This window comes from Cervus canadensis, chromosome 29 (genome assembly GCF_019320065.1).
Source record: "Cervus canadensis isolate Bull #8, Minnesota chromosome 29, ASM1932006v1, whole genome shotgun sequence".
NCBI lineage: Eukaryota > Metazoa > Chordata > Mammalia > Artiodactyla > Cervidae > Cervus > Cervus canadensis.
The window spans coordinates 35,212,054-35,229,759 of NC_057414.1; the positions used below are offsets into that span (position 1 = coordinate 35,212,054).

The 17,706-nt window shown below is 45.3% G+C and overlaps 1 pseudogene; it reads left to right on the top strand.

Annotated features, from left to right (window-relative positions):
- The first annotated feature begins 394 nt into the window (after window positions 1-394).
- On the top strand, window positions 395-5,099 carry LOC122430720 (annotated as a pseudogene).
- Window positions 5,100-17,706: the final 12,607 nt, after the last annotated feature.

Sequence of the window (17,706 nt, forward strand, 5' to 3'; positions counted from 1 at the left end):
ATAGGAGTCTTGAGTTTAGGGGATGTAGCCTGGGGAACCTAGGAGCACCACCTGGGGAAGGAGGTGCTGAAGCTGCTCCTTGAAGAAGAGCCTGGAGAGCTTCTCAAATGAAGGCACCAGGACTTCCCTGGTGGTCCAGGGGTGAAGATTCTACACTTCCAATAAAGGAAAGCAGGGTTCCACTCTTAGTCAAGAAAGTAAAATCCCATATGCCAGTCAGCCCAGAAAAAAATAAAAAATTAAATCAGGCACCAGTCTGAGCAGAGACTGTGAGGTGGGACAGTTGGAAACTGATTTCAGGGGACATGGGACACCCAGAGGGAGACAATGCTCTGGGAATCAGAGGTGGACATGGCAGTCAGATCTGTCCTAACCTCCCTCCCATGCCCCGTAGATGGCCTACATCAGCAACATCAACATTGGAACACCCCCTCAGGAGTTTTGGGTCGTATTCAACACAGGCTCATCTGACTTGTGGGTACTCTGCATCTACTGCCTAAATCTTGAGTGCTGAGAGTGCCAGCCCCCTTGCCCATCTTTTATCTCCCCTCCCATCCCCTTTTTCATCCTTGGCACCTGACCGATTGTGTTCTTTTGTGTCTGCGGATGAACACAGCAGCTTCGCTCCTCACTGGTCCACTACCTTTATATGCGTGGGTCAGCCTTTCGGTGTCAACTACAGTACTTGGTCGATCAAAAGATTTCTTGGCTATGACATTGCTCAGGTAATGTAGAAACCAGATGCTGAGTCAAGGCTGGCCATGGAGTGACCACTGCTTACTAAATAGATGCTGGACCAGCTGGCAGAGCCCATCCTTCTCAAAATTCCCTAGTGATTGGCCATCTGCCTGTCAGGGCCCTGTCCCTGGGGAGACAGTGCCCTGCTGACACACAAACTCCCAGAACACCTAACCCAGAGAGTGGCTGGGAGTGTGGACCTGCTGCTCCTTTGCCTGTGAGCAGCTCAAGGTTCATTTTGCTGGGACAGGGATGGGGGAAAGGGCACCTACTTTTATACTCTCAGAAAGCTCAAGCCTCTTTCATGACAATAACTTGTTTAATTCTGCAACAAATCCATGCAGCATATACAATGATAAGCTCCATGATAGCTAATCATAGCTCCACAGACAATGAAACTGAGGTGCAGAGAGCAAGGGCCTTGCCAAGGTCACATATCTGGTAAGTGGTGGACCTAGGCTGGCCAGTCAGGGTTCCAAGTAGGTAAAGGTTATTTGGGGAGAGGATAAAACTGATCTGGGGTCCTTGAAGGGCAGCCAAGGGCTTCAGGTATCCAGGCAGGGAAAGCAGGGACCACAGATGTGGGAGGGGCCTGACAAATGTGTTATCACTAGGGGACCTTTAAGAATCTAATACAAACCTTGGCCGGCCACCCCAAAGTGCCTTAGTATTTTCTGTCCCCCTATCTCTTTTTCTCTCTCTCTCTCTCTCTCACACACACACACACACACATCCCCAAAGCATGTTTCCCAGACAGAATTTTCTTAAGAATTTCTGTTGGTGACATTGTAGGATTCTGTCTTCCTGGGCAGATGCAGAATTCACAATGCATTGCCTTGATTTCAGTCCAATTCTGTCAATAGATCATAGCGATGCCAAAGAGAAGACTACCCTGCTCGTTACACATTTTGTCCTCAGGTGGGAACTGTTGCATCCCGTCCTGATTCTCGGTTGCTAAACCCATACAGAAGGCATGAAGCCAATCTGACTCATTCAGATGGTGTTTGTCAGAGAGCAGGTTGCTGTTAAAATCCATAGTCCCACACTAATGGGACCCAAATTCCTATCCCAGCTTGGTCTAACCACCTGAGGTCAATGCAGGGCATAGCCAGGCCTCAGTTATTCTCTGCAGTGGTAATGAAAGCTGCACCCCAGCCCAGTCCCAGCCCCACTTCCTAAACCTTTATGAGGGAACACTCTACTGTCCCACAGATCAAGTACCTTGTTGGTGTGACCCAGCCACTCAGCCTAAGCTATGAAGAGTACAGGTTCAAAGATGCACCCTTTGATGGCATCCTGGGCTTGGGCTACCTAAACCTCTCTGTTGGAGGGACCACTCCAATCTTTGACAACCGGAAGAAACAAGGAGTCATTTCTCAGCCTGTCTTTGCCTTCTACATTAGCAGAAAAGTCTGAGCTGATCAAGCCCTCGCTCCAAATCAGATGTATGATGCTTTTAGTTCCATGAAAAATTATAAACCATCTGATCCAGAAGTTTCCTTTATTCTAGCCCAGGGTAACTATGGCACCAGGGCCCCACTCAACACTGCCACTGGTTTTTTATAAGTAAAGTTTTATTGGAACCGTGCTCATGAGCTCCAAGGGATTGGCTTGGTCAGGAAGGAGAAAAGAAGATGAAAAGCAATAGAAGGTGTCAGGTAACAGGTTGGAGGAAAAAGCAACAGTATTTGTTGATGGATTTGATATGGAAGAAAGGACAGGGATGTTGGGAATATTTCCTTCCTTTCTGACATTTCACCAGGAGACCAGGACCAGCTAAACAATTTGCAGGAGCCAGTGCAAAATGAAACTGGGACATTTTGTTCAACAAGCATTGAAAATTTAAAGACAGGGATGGTAGAGACATGGGGCCCTGTTGAGTATGGGCCACATGGATAGCATAGGCACAGGCCCATGAAGCCAAACCTGGGTGAGCTTGAATCCACACCCATAATGCCCTTGGGCCAGGGCTTTTTGGAAAAATGATAGTCTAGACAAAGAGCAAGCCAGACCCCTCCAGCACAGTGACCTCTGAGGGTATCTCTAAGTACTCAGGTCACTGGAAAGAACCAGATCCTCTTCCACAGTTGGGTGGTCAGAGTCTGGCCAGGCTGCCCAGTTTCAAACCTCTTCTGTGCCACTCATTAGCTGGCGAGTGACCTGGGTCATGTACTGAATCCCCCAGTTCCTCAATTTCCACATCTGTAAAATGGGGACAGCAGTAGTGCCTTTGATGGGTGAATAAGCACAGCTCTCAGACATTGCCTGGCATTACTCTCCTCGAACAAACCCCCTCTTCCTTCTCTTGCCAACTGGGGAGGGGTGGGGGAGAATGGCAGCCTGGTGATGTTTGGTGGGGTGAATGAACACCACCTACCACAAAGGAGATCCTAACTGGTCAGCAGTGTTTTGAACCCATCACTGGCAGATTGCCATGGGCCAGTAAGCCTCCCCCTCTGAGGGTCACCCCAAGTGATGCTTCCACAAGGGCACATGGACACGTGCAGACACACACAAATGCATGCCTACATACCCAGTCACACACACAGACACACACTCCACCCACAAGACACATGTAAAAAGACACATAAACACACACTCACACAAATACCCACACAAACAAACACACAGACACAGATAGAGACTGGCAGACACTCAGACACACATAAAAAGACACATACAAATGCAAGCAGTCAGACCCATAAACACACAGATACACACACCACCCATGGGTTCATAATCGCCCTGGGCTTCCTGAAGAGGTCACTGATCAGGGTCCTAAGAGGTCTGTGCAGCTGGGGGAAGGCTGCCCCCCTGAGTGTGAGGTGGGAGCACACACACTAACCTCTAGTGTGAGGTTAGAGGACCCTACAGTGTGGTGAACAGAGGATCAGGGAGAATTTCACCAGCCTGAACAGAGTTATGATAAGATGACCAACTGCCCAGGGATACCGGAGAAGAAGGGGGTTCTTGGTACACAGAAGAGCCAGTTCAAACACAGAGAAAGTCCTGAACAAACCGGTAATGCTGGTCTCCTGGTTTCCTTAAGGAGAAGCTACCCAGCAATGTAGAGAGGGTAGCTGCAGTCTTGAGACCTGAAGACAGCTCATACAAAGAGATATTTGCACTACCTACAGCCACCTACGTACAGGGGGACACAGTGGATCAGGAGCTGTGACAGAGAGAATCAAGAAGCTGGAATCCAGGAGTGGCCTGAGAACAGGGGCAATATTTGATGGGATTCTGTGTGACACCCTCAGAAGAAAAAGCTGACCTCTCCTTAGGAGTCCCCTGGACTAGCTTGGACATCCCCTGGCCAGGGGCCTCAGTATCTGAGCCGCGTGAGGGGGTGGTGCTGGGAGATACCCTCTCCTGGGGCAGCCTTTGTCTCCATCACCACCACTCTGAGCCCCAGGGAACCTCCATCTTCACTGTGTTTGCTGAACCATTATTGGTCAGACACCAGATACAGGTATCTAGATGTTCTCCATTTTTTCATTGACGGATTCATTCATTCACAAACATACATTGTGCATCTGCTGTGTGCTGGACACTTCAGGATGATACTGATTATGCAACTTGCCTTCACATCTAGTAAGGCGGACACACATGAAACAACTCACACACCCAGTGAGTTACCACATTGGTACATGCTAGACATGAGGAAGATTCGATAGTGAGCAAGCGAGACAGGAGCCTGATCTAGGCTGGGGGTGGGGTGGGGTGGGGACGACTTCCCTGAAAATGTAACAAGTAAATTGAGACCTGAAAGTTGAGGAGAAATTAGCTAGACAAAGGGGGTGGGAGTCTTCTTTGAAGGGCATCCAGCATGTACCCAGGCCCTGAGGCATGAAAGAGCCTGGTGCATTCAAGAACTGAAAAGAAGTCAAGGAAGGTGACTTGAACAGAGCCAAGGAGAACAGAGTCAGGGCAAGAACTGAAGGGCTGTTTAACAGACAGTCAGGGAGGGGACAGTCATGGGAAGACTTCAGGGTGACCCTGCTGCCCGTTCTGTCCATTTTCTCTCAGCATCTCCATGAATGCGATAGTTACTGCTTGTAAACACCGCTGCCAGGCCCTTGTGGACACTGGGACCTCGTCTCTGTGTGGCCCGAGAAGTATGGTCACCAACATCCATAGTCTCATCGGAGCCAGTCTCTTCCAGGATGACAAGGTGAAGGGTCACTCCGGGGCTCTCCTCACAACGATCACCCGGGCCAACCTTTCTCCCTCTTTCTCTAACATCCTTGGTTCCATGTAAAGCCATCATGACTCTGCCTCCTCTCACCTTCACCATCAATGGCATCGACTACCCTGTACCCACTCAAACCTACATCCAGAAGGTGAGGGGCCAACCCTGAGGGCTGGTTCTCAAATCTAAGACTTGCAGGAACCCTTGGGCTACTGCTGGGTGGAGGGGTCCCCCGACAGGCCAGGTCACCCCATTGCAGATGCTGCTGAGTCCCTGTGTCTGGGTCACTGCCTCCCACAAAACCAACCCCTTGAGTATAAAGGACAGTCTGGATACCCATCATCCTGAAATAAACATAGATATACCAGCCCAATATTGGCCTGGTGAGGGGCACAAGGAGATGAGAACTCTAAGGGCCTCAGCCCTCAAAAAGCTTCAGTTCATCCAGAGCCCTCAGATGCATGAACATGGAAAGTCAGCTCTAGCAATCCCTGAAATACACCAAGTGACAAGAAAGATGGCTGGGGACAGTCCCAGTGTGCTGTGCCACCATAATGATTAGCAGTCTCCCATCCCATCTCAAAAATGTCCAGGTTGTGATGATAAATTAAATGGTTGCCTTAGTCCAGGGCTGCAACTTCCCTTTGCTAAGCCCCAGTTCCCCCTCTGTGAGTTGGGGTACCGATCCCTCTGTGGGGAGGCTGGATGCTAAGGTGAATAAAGGAGCACAGTGGCTGCTCAGCCCCGGCACAGGGTGGAGGCTTCATGTCAGCTCCCTGTGGGAGTTCAGAGCAGGCTGATGGGCTCAGAGAAGGCTGTGAGGAAGAGAGAGAGCTGCAGTAATTCTAACCCCATGGCCTCTTGGAGCCATGAGGAGGCCTTCTTGGGTCCAGCCAAATCTACACTGGATTCTATGCAAATGGAATCTGTACCCCTGTGGGTTGTTCAGAGAAGCGCCCGGGGTAGATTAGGGGGTGATGAGGTGAGGGCTTTAGGCCGAGGGTGGGGACAGGCACCAGGGTAAGTCAGGCAACCTAGCCTGTAGTGGCCAGAGAGTGTGAGGGTCAGTCAGGAAGTATTCTTAGAGGGCTTGGCTGGAAGTCTTTTTTTTTTTTTTTTTCATTTATTTTTATTAGTTGGAGGCTAATTACTTTACAATATTGTAGTGGTTTCTGCCATACATTGACATGAATCAGCCATGGAGTTACATGTGTTCCCCATCCTGATCCCCCCTCCCAACTCCCTCCCCATCCCATCTCTCTGGGTCTTCCCAGTGCACCAGCCCTGAGCACTTGTCTCATTGGCTGGTCTTAAAGAAAAGTGTAGAGGGGACAGGGAGAAGTGAAGGCATTCTCTGCAGAGAAAAGACAGAGCTGAGATCAGAAGGCAAGATACAGCAGAGTGTGAGGGGGCCTACAGGCCATTATTGTTCATTTCTTTTCTAAAATATATTAAAATGTAGTTTATTTACAAAGTGAAAAGTGAAATTTGCTCAGTTGTGTCTGACTCTTTGCAACCCCATGGACTATATGGTCCATAGAATTCTCCAGGCCAGAATACTTTAGTGAGTAGCTGTTCCATTCTCCAGGGGATCTCCCCAACCCAGGGATTGAACCCAGGTCTCCTGCATTGCAGGTGGATTCTTTACCAGCTGAGCCACAAGGGAAGCCCAAGAATACTGGAGTGGGTAGCCTATCCCTTCTCCAGCGGATCTTCCTAATCCAGGAATCAAACCCAGGTCTCCTGCATTGCAGGTGGATTCTTTTTTTTTTTTTTATTAGTTGGAGGCTAATTACTTCACAACATTTCAGTGGGTTTTGTCATACATTGATATGAATCAGCCATAGATTTACACGTATTCCCCATCCCGATCCCCTCTCCCACCTCCCTCTCCACCCGATTCCTCTGGGTCTTCCCAGTGCACCAGGCCCGAGCACTTGTCTCATGCATCCCACCTGGGCTGGTGATCTGTTTCACCATAGATAGTACACATGCTGCTCTTTTGAAACATCCCACCCTCACCTTCTCCCACAGAGTTCAAAAGTCTGTTCTGTATTTCTGTGTCTCTTTTTCTGTTTTGCATATAGGGTTATCATTACCATCTTTCTAAACTCCATATATATGTGTTAGTATGCTATAATGTTCTTTATGCAGGTGGATTCTTTACCAACTGAGCTACCAGGGAAAAAAATGTTGTGTTAAATTCTGCTGTTCAGGAAAGTGACACAGTTACACACACACTCACGTCTGTGTGTGTGTTTCATATTGTTTTCCATTACAGTTTATCATGGGATATTAGATATAATTTCCTGTATATATAGTAGGACTTTATATATCCTCTATATATTAGTTTGTATCTGATAATCCCAAATACCCAATCCTTCCCTTCCCCAGCTCCATCCGTCATAAGAACCACACTTCTTGGCCCTTCCTGTTCTTGCATGGGCCCCCACTTTCCCATCTGTTCTGAGACACACTTGATTTTTACCAGAGGAGGGAAATTAAAAAAAAAAAACTGAGAAAAAAATTAAAAAGAAACAAAAAACAAAAACAAAACTGAGAACATGCCAACTCTGGATAAGGAGGGAGAGGCAGGTAAGGTTCAGGCTGACTGGTGTGTATTCTGTTTTCCCCAGAATTGGCAGGACTGCTGATACAGCAGATTTCAAGTGAACACAGACCTCATGGATGAGCCAGAGACCTGGATTCTGGGTGATGTCTTCCTGAGGCTGTATTTCTCAGTTTTTGATCAAGAAAATGGCAGGATTGGCCTGGCTCCTTCAGTGTAAATACTGGGTCTGCCTCAGGAGTCAATCAGCCCACTCTAAATACACACTCACTCACACCAAGGGAATTCCCACCCAGGGATGCTGGTGAACTGTGTTTGGTTCTCTGCAAAGCCCTATTCTCAATAAAGAATAAATGATTTCACTCTCAAAGGTACTAGCACAAATGAGTTTCTCTCTTTGGGTCTGGGAGATGCAGCAAAGCTGGGAAGGATCTAGAATCAGTCAATCTGAACCACACTCAGAGAAGCCCAACTCCAACTGATTTCAAGGAAAGGGGAGACTTATTGGAAAGATACTGGGGATCTGGTACAAAGGAATGAGAGCAGATCCAAAGATATCAGTGACTGGACCCAAGAAATCAGAAGCTATCAGCTCATTATTTCTCTCCTTGCCCCTTTTCCTTCAATCATCTTTGATTCTCTTAGTCTCATGGCTTTCTTCTCTCTTCCCTACTGAAGGATTCTGAAGCTGCCTGCCTCAGGGTTTTATATCTCTAAGGCATCTAACTAGGAAGGAAGGAAGCTAAGAAAACATCAGTTTACCAGGGAGGGCTCTGATTGGTCCCACTCAGATCATCTTTCCAGCCCTGAATCAACCATCCTGGCAGGGGCATGGGCTCCTATGATTGACTTTACTGGTCACGTGGCCCTGGCCCCACAGCAAACATGATTGACAGTTTCTTCCAGAACCACATAACAGAAACTAAGGAGAGGCAGCACCAAGGAAGTGTCAGGAGGATGCTTTAGACCATGAAAAGTTTATGACTGCCCACCCACTCCACCACCTCCTCATTAATGCAGGACTGTTTGCAATAGCTGGGACATGGAAGCAACCTAGATGTCCATTGGCAGACGAATGGATAAGAAAGTTGTGGTACATATACACAATGGACTATTACTCAGCTATTAAAAAGAACACATTTGAGTCCATTCTAATGAGGTGGATGAAACTGGAGCCTATTATAGAGGGTGAAATAAGTCAGAAAGAAAAGTACCAAATACAGTATATTAATGCATATATATGGAATTTAGAAAGATGGTAACGATGACCCTATATGTGAGACAGCAAAAGAGTCACAGATATGAAGAACAGACTTTTGGACTCTGTGGGAGAAGGCAAGGGTGGAGTGATTTGAGAGAACAGTATTGAAATATGTATATTACCATATGTGAAATAGATGACCAGTCCAAGTTCAATGCATGAAGCAGGGCACTCAAAGCCGGTGTACTGAGACAACCCAGAGGGATGGGATGGGATGGGGAGGGAGGTGGGAGTGGGGTTTGGGATGGGGGACACATGTATACCCATGGCTGATTCATGTCAATGTATGGCAAATACCACCAAAATATTGTAAAGTGATTAGCTTCCAATTAAAATAAATTAATTTTAAAAAATATATATTCTATACTTCCCATCTTAGAGGACCTTGGGCAGTGGCCTGCTATAGGTGCTTCTGGGTAAGGTCATTGAAGCTGTGTTGGTTCTCTTTTGTCCCCACATCTCAGTCACCAACACTCTGCTGCTAACACCTGCAGTGTAGTTTCCAGTCTCACTTCCCAACTGTAGGGCCCCCGTGGATCCCTGATTCTTCCCCCTCTTCCAGGCTCCATTGCAGACCTTCCCTTGGCCTCCAATATTGCATGTAACAGGGGATCCAGGGTTTAATGAGCCTTCAGCCTTTCTGAGCTTCCTCCTGGGGCAGAGCTACAAACCAGTTGGTTCCAGCTACCATGGTTTGGCACTTTGGCAGTGGAAGCATCACTTCTTCCCAACTGGAGACCCTAGGCAGAGGCCTAGGATTAGACATTAGGGGTCAGAGTCAGAGGGAGACCCAGATAAGAGAAGATACAGGGAAGAATAAATAAGATGGAAAACACACCCCAACACAATGCATACTATGGGCCTTTTCTCAGGCAAGACAATTGCCAGGGAAAGCCATGTCTCCCTCCATTTCTTGCTCAACTTTTCATTCAGTGCAAATTTACTGAGCACCTACTATGTGCCAGGTGCTATGATGGACCGCAGGAATAGAGGGCTGGTTTAGGAGCCCACCACCAAGTCAAGAAGGCAGATGAAGAAACAATCCACAAAGGAGAGGGCCAGATAGAGAAAACAGCAGAGGTGTGAGTGGCAGGCCAGATGAGTGAAGGGCTTCCTCTTCAGGGAGCCAGAGAGAGGCTGGTGAATAGTGGGAAGTCTTGCCACCCCGCCCTGAAACACGTCCCTAAACCCCACAGTTTTCACACGTGTGCAGATTGGCCATGTGTCCACGGTTACATGTTCTTGGCCCTTTGAGATGGCACTTGATTATGATCAGCTTGAAGGGACTGAACGAGTACTGGCTGTGGAGCTGATAAGGTGGGGAAAGATGAGAACAGAATCTTTTTTTTTTTTTTTAAACAGTAAATATCATGAAGTGACCTAAATGGAGACTCAAGTGAACAGTTTATCAAACTCATTTTCCAAGTGGTCTTCATGGAACCATAAGTAATGTTCCTGTTGGTGAGAAACGACCAATAAGATTAAGAATAATAGCTTTGGTTAATTACATATGCTATCTTACTGCCTACCCATGATGCCCGGCAAGGTAGGACCCCCACTGTAGAGGTGAAAAAAGTCTCTTCTGATCTTCTGGCTCCAGCACTGGTGACAGGCAATAGTAGGCCCTTATGAAATTTATGGTGAATAAATTAATAGATGAATGAGGAGATGATTCCACGAGAATACACTGTTGCATCCGCATCGGGAGACACAAGCTGTCAGAAGAATCTGCAAACATGAATAAGCAAGGATGTAGTCCTCAGAGTCTCTTACAAAAAGGAAAATCTGGGACATCCCAAGGCTCATTCAACTTAAAGTGTCCATAGACAGGCCAACATGCAGCCAACTGCCTTAAAAATGCATTTAATGTTATCAGAAATCCTTCCAGTAGGACATGGAGAGAAAAGAACAGAATACAAAACAGCATGATCCCAGGCATGCAGAGCACATGGAAGACAGTGCAGTGTCTTTGCCAGGCATGTACACACTGGAGCAGTTCTGCTTGGGTTAAAATCAAAGGACAGGAGTCAGAAGGTTGGGGGCAGGTGACAGCAAGGCCACCATAGGAGCCTCTGCAGATGCGCGAGGCCTGAGACAGGGTGGGGAGGGCTAGGATGTGGGGAGACAGTGACACAGCATGCACACACAGATAGAGAGACAATAACTCTTCTTTTAGGGGGTGGTCGGTGATACTGCCTACTCTAAGGAGATCAGACTACATGGAAAGTAGGAAAGGAATAGGTGCTAATCTGTGTTCCCTCCCCCTGAAGGAGAAACTGTATCACTGTTTCCTCACTTGGGATCCAGTGGAAGATAATGAGGCCCACAGGTGACTATACTACCCGCAGTGGGTGGAGGCCTGACCAGTGCCCTTGGTTACCACTCCCCAAGAGGAGACTGCAGAATGTTCTAGTGGGAAGGAGATGCTGGCAAGGGTTCAGCTCAGGGCAGCCCTCCAGATTTGACCTCCATGGTGGAAAAAGCAAGCTATTGACAACTCTTGCTCAATGAGGATCTATCCTGGGACTGTTCTGCTGAAAAACTACTTTCCACTGATATCAGATCCTGTAAAAAGTGAACCCGGGGGGAAAAGCAAAAGTAAAGACTGAAAGCAAAAGGCAGCACATTCTAAGTATGAGGTTGCTCAGATCAGAGTAAGGTATGAAGCCCTAGAGTTGGCTGGTGGTGCCTCTCCTGCCTTGCTTCTGCATAAACAATTAGTGCCAGCTCTCCCCGCTGGGAGCAGAGCAGAAACACAGAATTTGGGGACTGAGGCCTTGGGTTTGCACTTTGGATCCTAAGGTCTTTAGCTGTGTGACCTTGATCATGTCCCTTAATCTCAGTTTCCTCATCTGGAAAATGGGTACCATGATGATAATCCCACTTTGGGTATCATGTGTGTGACTGGGATGAGCAAGCAGCCATGAGAGGGATTTGCAAGCTTCTCAGTCTGAATAAATCTTAATTATTCTGTCTCCTGGTGGCAATCTGATGATTACAGGCAAATCCTGACTTCCCCAGCACTCAATATTGAGTGAGGAAAATGACTGCTCTTTCTGAACCATAACACAGAACTCTGACTGAGCCAATGCTTCTGTTTTCCTGGCTCCAATTACTCCCTTCCTCAGCTTTACCAGCCAACCTTTCCTTGCCAACTCTTTCAAGCCTGAAAACACACTATGAAGAGAGTTGTAAAGGCCTTTGGTTTCTTCTCAGGTTTCCACATCTTCCTAGGGTAGCACAAGAAGCTGTTACTATGAGAACTTGCACAGTTCAATCTCTGCTTGTTATATGGAACTGGCCCCATTCTGCCCCTCATTTCAAAAACACCTGCAGTTGCCTTAGAAACCTTTTCAAAGCCTGCTGCTTAATGAGGATATGTGTGCTGAGCTGATGTAACTTTTAAACAGAGCACAGCCAAAGCACAGTCCTTAGCATGCTGGCCATAGCTGCGAACCGTTACCCACCACCACCACCATCTCCTTCACCACATAACCAGGTAATGGTTACCAGGGGACTATTAGTGGTCCTGTTCAGCCATTGGTTGGAGCCACACAGGCCCCTTTCCACAAGCATCCCACTGTCAGTGAGCCCATTCAGTAAAAGGTCCAGGGAGTGGTGGTCCTCAGTCAGACAGTGAGGTAGTAGGGGGATCCCGGCCTTCTCTCTGGGGACCTCCAGGCCACATGCCCTCAGGCCAGCAGGTAAGCTAGGGGGACCAGAGAACAGGCTGGGGGCTGTGTCCTGCAGGGCTCCGGAGCCCTCACCAAAGACAACCACAGGGCTTGGCCCAGGCCTTGAGGCAGTGGAGAACCTGTTCCCCGTCACCGCCTCTGGGAATTAATGGCAACAGCAGTCTGCACAGAGAGCAGTCTGTGGGACCTGGTCCCTGTCATTTGGGCTGCCTGAGAAGCCTGAGGGCCAAGTGGGTCTGGGACACTGACCTAGAGGGGACTGCCAACTGAGATTTGCCTCTTCAGCCACAATCTTGATCTTGGAGCGGGATCATTGTGCTTTGAGACCTCGCCTTTTCTTGTTAGAATAGAGAACAACATTTGCTTGGGGGGGATTTACAGAAACAATGGGAACACCATTACCTGACCATGACCTAACCTCTAAGAACAAAGGATCTAACACCGAGACTTTTGCAACAGCTAAACATGCCCCTCCCTCACTTTTCCCAGAAAAGGGGTTTGCTGATAGAGTTCAGGGAACTGGGAGTGTTTCAGACATTAGCCACCCATCTTCTTGCTGGGCCCTGTAATAACCCTCTGCCAGCCACGTCTGACCCTACAAACCTTTGGGTCCTGCAGATACAGGGTCCTGTGCAACAATGTGGCTGCAGATAAAGAGAAACCAGGCCAGAGCCTCTTCAAATGTACTCATGACTCAGGCAGGAATCTACAGAAGCCATCACCACACAGTGAGAGTAGGCAGAGCTGTATTAGTGCTGCAGTGAACTCTGGACTCTTTCCCTCATAGTACAGAATATCCACCAGGAGCTAGGCTCTCCAGCAGCTGCCCACCTTGTTTTAGCTGACTCACCCTCTTGGGCTCTCTTCCACTTTCCCAGTAATCTCCAGAGAACACAGTCAATCAGAACTCTTACACCCTGCTGAAAACTGGGAGGGGAGTTTACAGGAGAATGGATATATGTATATGTATGACAGAGTCCCTTAGCAGTCCAACTGAAGCTATCACACATGGTTAATTGGCTATGCTTATGTGCTCAGTTGCTCAGTCCAGTCTGACTCTTTGCGAGCCCATGGACTGTAGCCCACCAGGCTCTTCTGACCAAGTAAGAACACTGGAGTGGGTTGCCATACCCTCCTCCAGGGGATCTTCCCAAACCAGGGATTGAACCCAGGTCACATTGCAGGCAGATTCTTTTTTTTTTTTGGGGGGGGGGAGGTTAAGGAAAGTGTCTTTATTTATTTATTATTTATTTAAATTAATTAATTAATTTATTTTACTTTACAACATTGTATTAGTTTTGACATACATTGACTTGAATCCGCCATGGGTGTACATGTGTTCCCCATCCTGAACCCCCCTCCCACCACCCTCCCCATCCCAGCCCTCTGGGTCATCACAGTACACCAGACCCGAGTATCCTGTATCATGCATTGAACCTGGACTGATGATTCATTTCACATATGATAATTTACATGTTTCAATGCCATTCTCCCATATCATCCTGCCCTTGCCCTCTCCCAGAGTCCAAAAGACTGTTCAATACATTGGTGTCTCTTTTGCTATCTCGCATACAGGGTTATCGTTACCATCTTTCTAAATTCCATATATATGCATTAGTATACTGTATTGGTGTTTTTCTTTCTGGCTTACTTCACTCTGTATAATAGGCTCCAGTTTCATCCACCTCATTAGAACTGATTCAAATGTATTCTTTTTAATGGCCGAGTAATATTCCATTGTGTATATGTACCACAGCTTTCTTATCCATTCATCTGCTGATGGACATCTAGGTTGATTCCATGTCCTGGCTATTATAAACAGTGCTGCGATGAACATTGAGGTACACGTGTCTCTTTCAGTTCTGGTTTCCTCAGTGTGTGCCCAGCAGCGGGATTGCTGGGTCATATGGCAGTTCTAGTTCCAGTTTGTTAAAGAATCTCCACACTGTTCTCCATACTGGCTGTACCAGTTTGCATTCCCACCAACAGTGTAAGAGGGTTCCCTTTTCTCCACACCCTCTCCAGCATTTATTGCTTGTAGACTTTTGGATAGCAGCCATTCTGACTGGTGTGAAATGGTATCTCATTGTGGTTTTGATTTGCATTTATCTGATAATGAGTGATGTTGAGCATCTTTTCATGTGTTTGTTAGCCATCTGTATGTCTTCTTTGGAGAAATGTCTGTTTAGTTCTTTGGCCCACTTTTTGGTAGGGTCTTTTATTTTTCTGGAATTGAGCTGCAAGAGTTGCTTGTATATTTTTGAGATTAATTCTTTCTCCATTGCTTTGTGTGCTATTGTTTTCTCCCATTCTGAAGGCTGTCTTTTCACCTTGCTTATGGTTTCCTTTGTTGTGCAGAAACTTTTAATTTTAATTAGGTCCCATTTATTTATTTTTGCCTTTATTTCCAATATTCTGGGAGGTGGGTCATAGAGGATCTTGCTGTGGTTTATGTCGGAGAGTGTTTTGCCTGTGTTTTCCTCTAGGAGTTTTATAGTTTCTGGTCTTATGTTTAGATCTTTAATCCATTTTGAGTTTATCTTTGTGTATGGTGTTAGAAAGTGTTCTAGTTTCATTCTTTCACAAGTGGTTGACCAGTTTTCCCTGCATCACTTGTTAAAGAGATTGTCTTTTCTCCATTGTATATTCTTGCCTCCTTTGTCAAAGATAAAGTGTCCATAGGTGTGTGCATTTATCTGTGGGCTTTCTATTTTGTTCCATTGATCTATATTTCTGTCTTTGTGCCAGTACCACACTGTTTTGATGACTGTGGCTTTGTAGTAGAGACTGAAGTCAGGCAGGTTGATTCCTCCAGTTCCATTCTTCTTTTCAAGATGGCTTTGGGTCTTCGAGGTTTTTTGTATTTCCATACAAATTATGAAATTATTTGTTCTAGTTCTGTGAAGAATACCATTGGTAGCTTGATAGGGATTGCATTGAATCTATAGATTGCTTTGGGTGGTATACTCATTTTCACTATATTGATTCTTCTGATTCATGAACATGGTATATTTATCCATCTATTTGTGTCCTCTTTGATTTCTTCACCAGTGTTTTATAGTTTTCTATATATAGGTCTTTTGTTTCTTTAGGTAGATATATTCCTAAGTATTTTATTCTTTTCGTTGCAATGGTGAATGGAATTGTTTCTTTAATTTCTCTTTCTGTTTTCTCATTGTTAGTGTATAGGATTGCAAGGCATTTCTGTGTGTTAATTTTATATCCTGCAACTTTACTATATTCATTGATTAGCTCTAGTAATTTTCTGGTGGAGTCTTTAGGGTTTCTTATGTAGAGGATCATGTCATCTGCAAACAGTGAGAGATTTACTTCTTTTCCAATCTGGATTCCTTTTACTTCTTTTTCTGGTCTGATTGCTGTGGCCAAGACTTCCAAAACTATATTCAATAGTAGAGGTGAGAGTGGGCACCCTTCTCTTGTTCCTGACTTTAGGGGAAATGCTTTCAATTTTTCACCATTGAGGATAATATTTGCTGAGGGTTTGTCATATGTAGCTTTTATTATGTTGAGGTATGTTCCTTCTATTCCTCCTTTCTGGAGGGTTTTTTTTTTTCTTCTTATCTTAAATGGATGTTGAATTTTATCAAAGGCTTTCTCTGCATCTACTGAGATATCATGGTTTTCATTTTGCAATTTGTTAATTTGGTGTATTACACTGATTGATTTGTGGATATTGAAGAATCCTTGCATCCTTGGGATAAAGCCCACTTGGTCATGATGTATGATCTTTTTAATATGTTGTTGGATTCTGTTTGCTAGAATTTTGTTAAGGATTTTTGCATCTATGTTAATCAGTGATATTGGCCTGTAGTTTTATTTGTGGCACCTTTGTCAGGTTTTGGTGTTAAGGTGATGGTGGCCTCATAGAATGAGTTTGGAAGTTTACCATCCTCTGCAATTTTCTGGAAGAGTTTGAGTAGGATAGGTGTTAGTTCTTCTCTAAATTTTTGGTAGAATTCAGCTGTGAAGCCGTCTGGTCCTGGGCTTTTGTTTGTTGGAAGATTTCTGATTACAGTTTCAATTTCTATGCTTGTGATGGTTTTGTTAAGATTTTCTATTTCTTCCTGGTCCAATTTTGGAAAGTTGTACTTTTCTAAGAATTTGTCCATTTCTTCCAAGTTGTCCATTTTATTGGCATATAGTTGCTGATAACAGTCTCTTATGATCCTTTGTATTTCTGTGTTGTCTGTTGTGATCTCTCCATTTTCACTTCTAATTTTGTTGATTTGATTTTTCTCCCTTTGTTTCTTGATGAGTCTGGCTAATGGTTTGTCTATTTTATTCACCTTCTCAAAGAACCAACTTTTGGTTTTGTTGAATTTTGCTATGGTCTCTTTTGCTTCTTTTGCATTTATTTCTGCCCTAACTTTTAAGATTTCTTTCCTTCTACTAACCCTGGGGTTCATAATTTCTTCCTTTTCAAGTTGCTTTAGGTGTAGAGTTAGGATATTTATTTGACTTTTTCTTGTTTCTTGAGGTAAGCCTGTATTGCTATGAACCTTCTCCTTAGCACTGCTTTTACAGTGTCCCATAGATTTTGGGTTGTTGTGTTTTCATTTTCATTCATTTCTATGCATATTTTGATTTCTTCTGTGATTTGTTGGTTATTCATCAACATGTTGTTCAGTCTCCGTATGTTGGAATTTTTAAAAGTTTTTCTCCTGTAATTGACATCTAGTCTTATTGTATTGTGGTCAGAAAAGATGCTTGGAATGATTTCAACTTTTTTGAATGTTCCAAGGCTAGATTTATGGTGCAGGATGTGATCTATCCTGGAGAAGGTTCCGTGAGCGCTTGAGAAAAAGGTGAAATTCATTGTTTAGCGGTGAAATGTCCTATAGATATCAATTAGGTCTAACTGGTCTATTGTATCATTTAAAGTTTGTGTTTCCTTGTTAATTTTCTGTTTAGTTGATCTATCCATAGGTGTGAGTGGGGTATTGAAGTCTCCTACTATTATTGTGTTATTGTTAATTTCCCCTTTCATACTTGTTAGCATTTGTCTTACATATTGTGGTGCTCCTATGTTGGGTGCATATATATTTGAGATTGTTATATCTTCTTCTTGGATTGATCCTTTGATCATTATGTAGTGTCCATCTTTGTCTCTTTTCACAGCCTTTGTTTTAAAGTCTATTTTATCGGATACAAGTATTTCTACTCCTGCTTTCTTTTGGTCTCCATTTGCATGGAATATCTTTTTCCAGCCCTTCACTTTCAGTCTGTATGT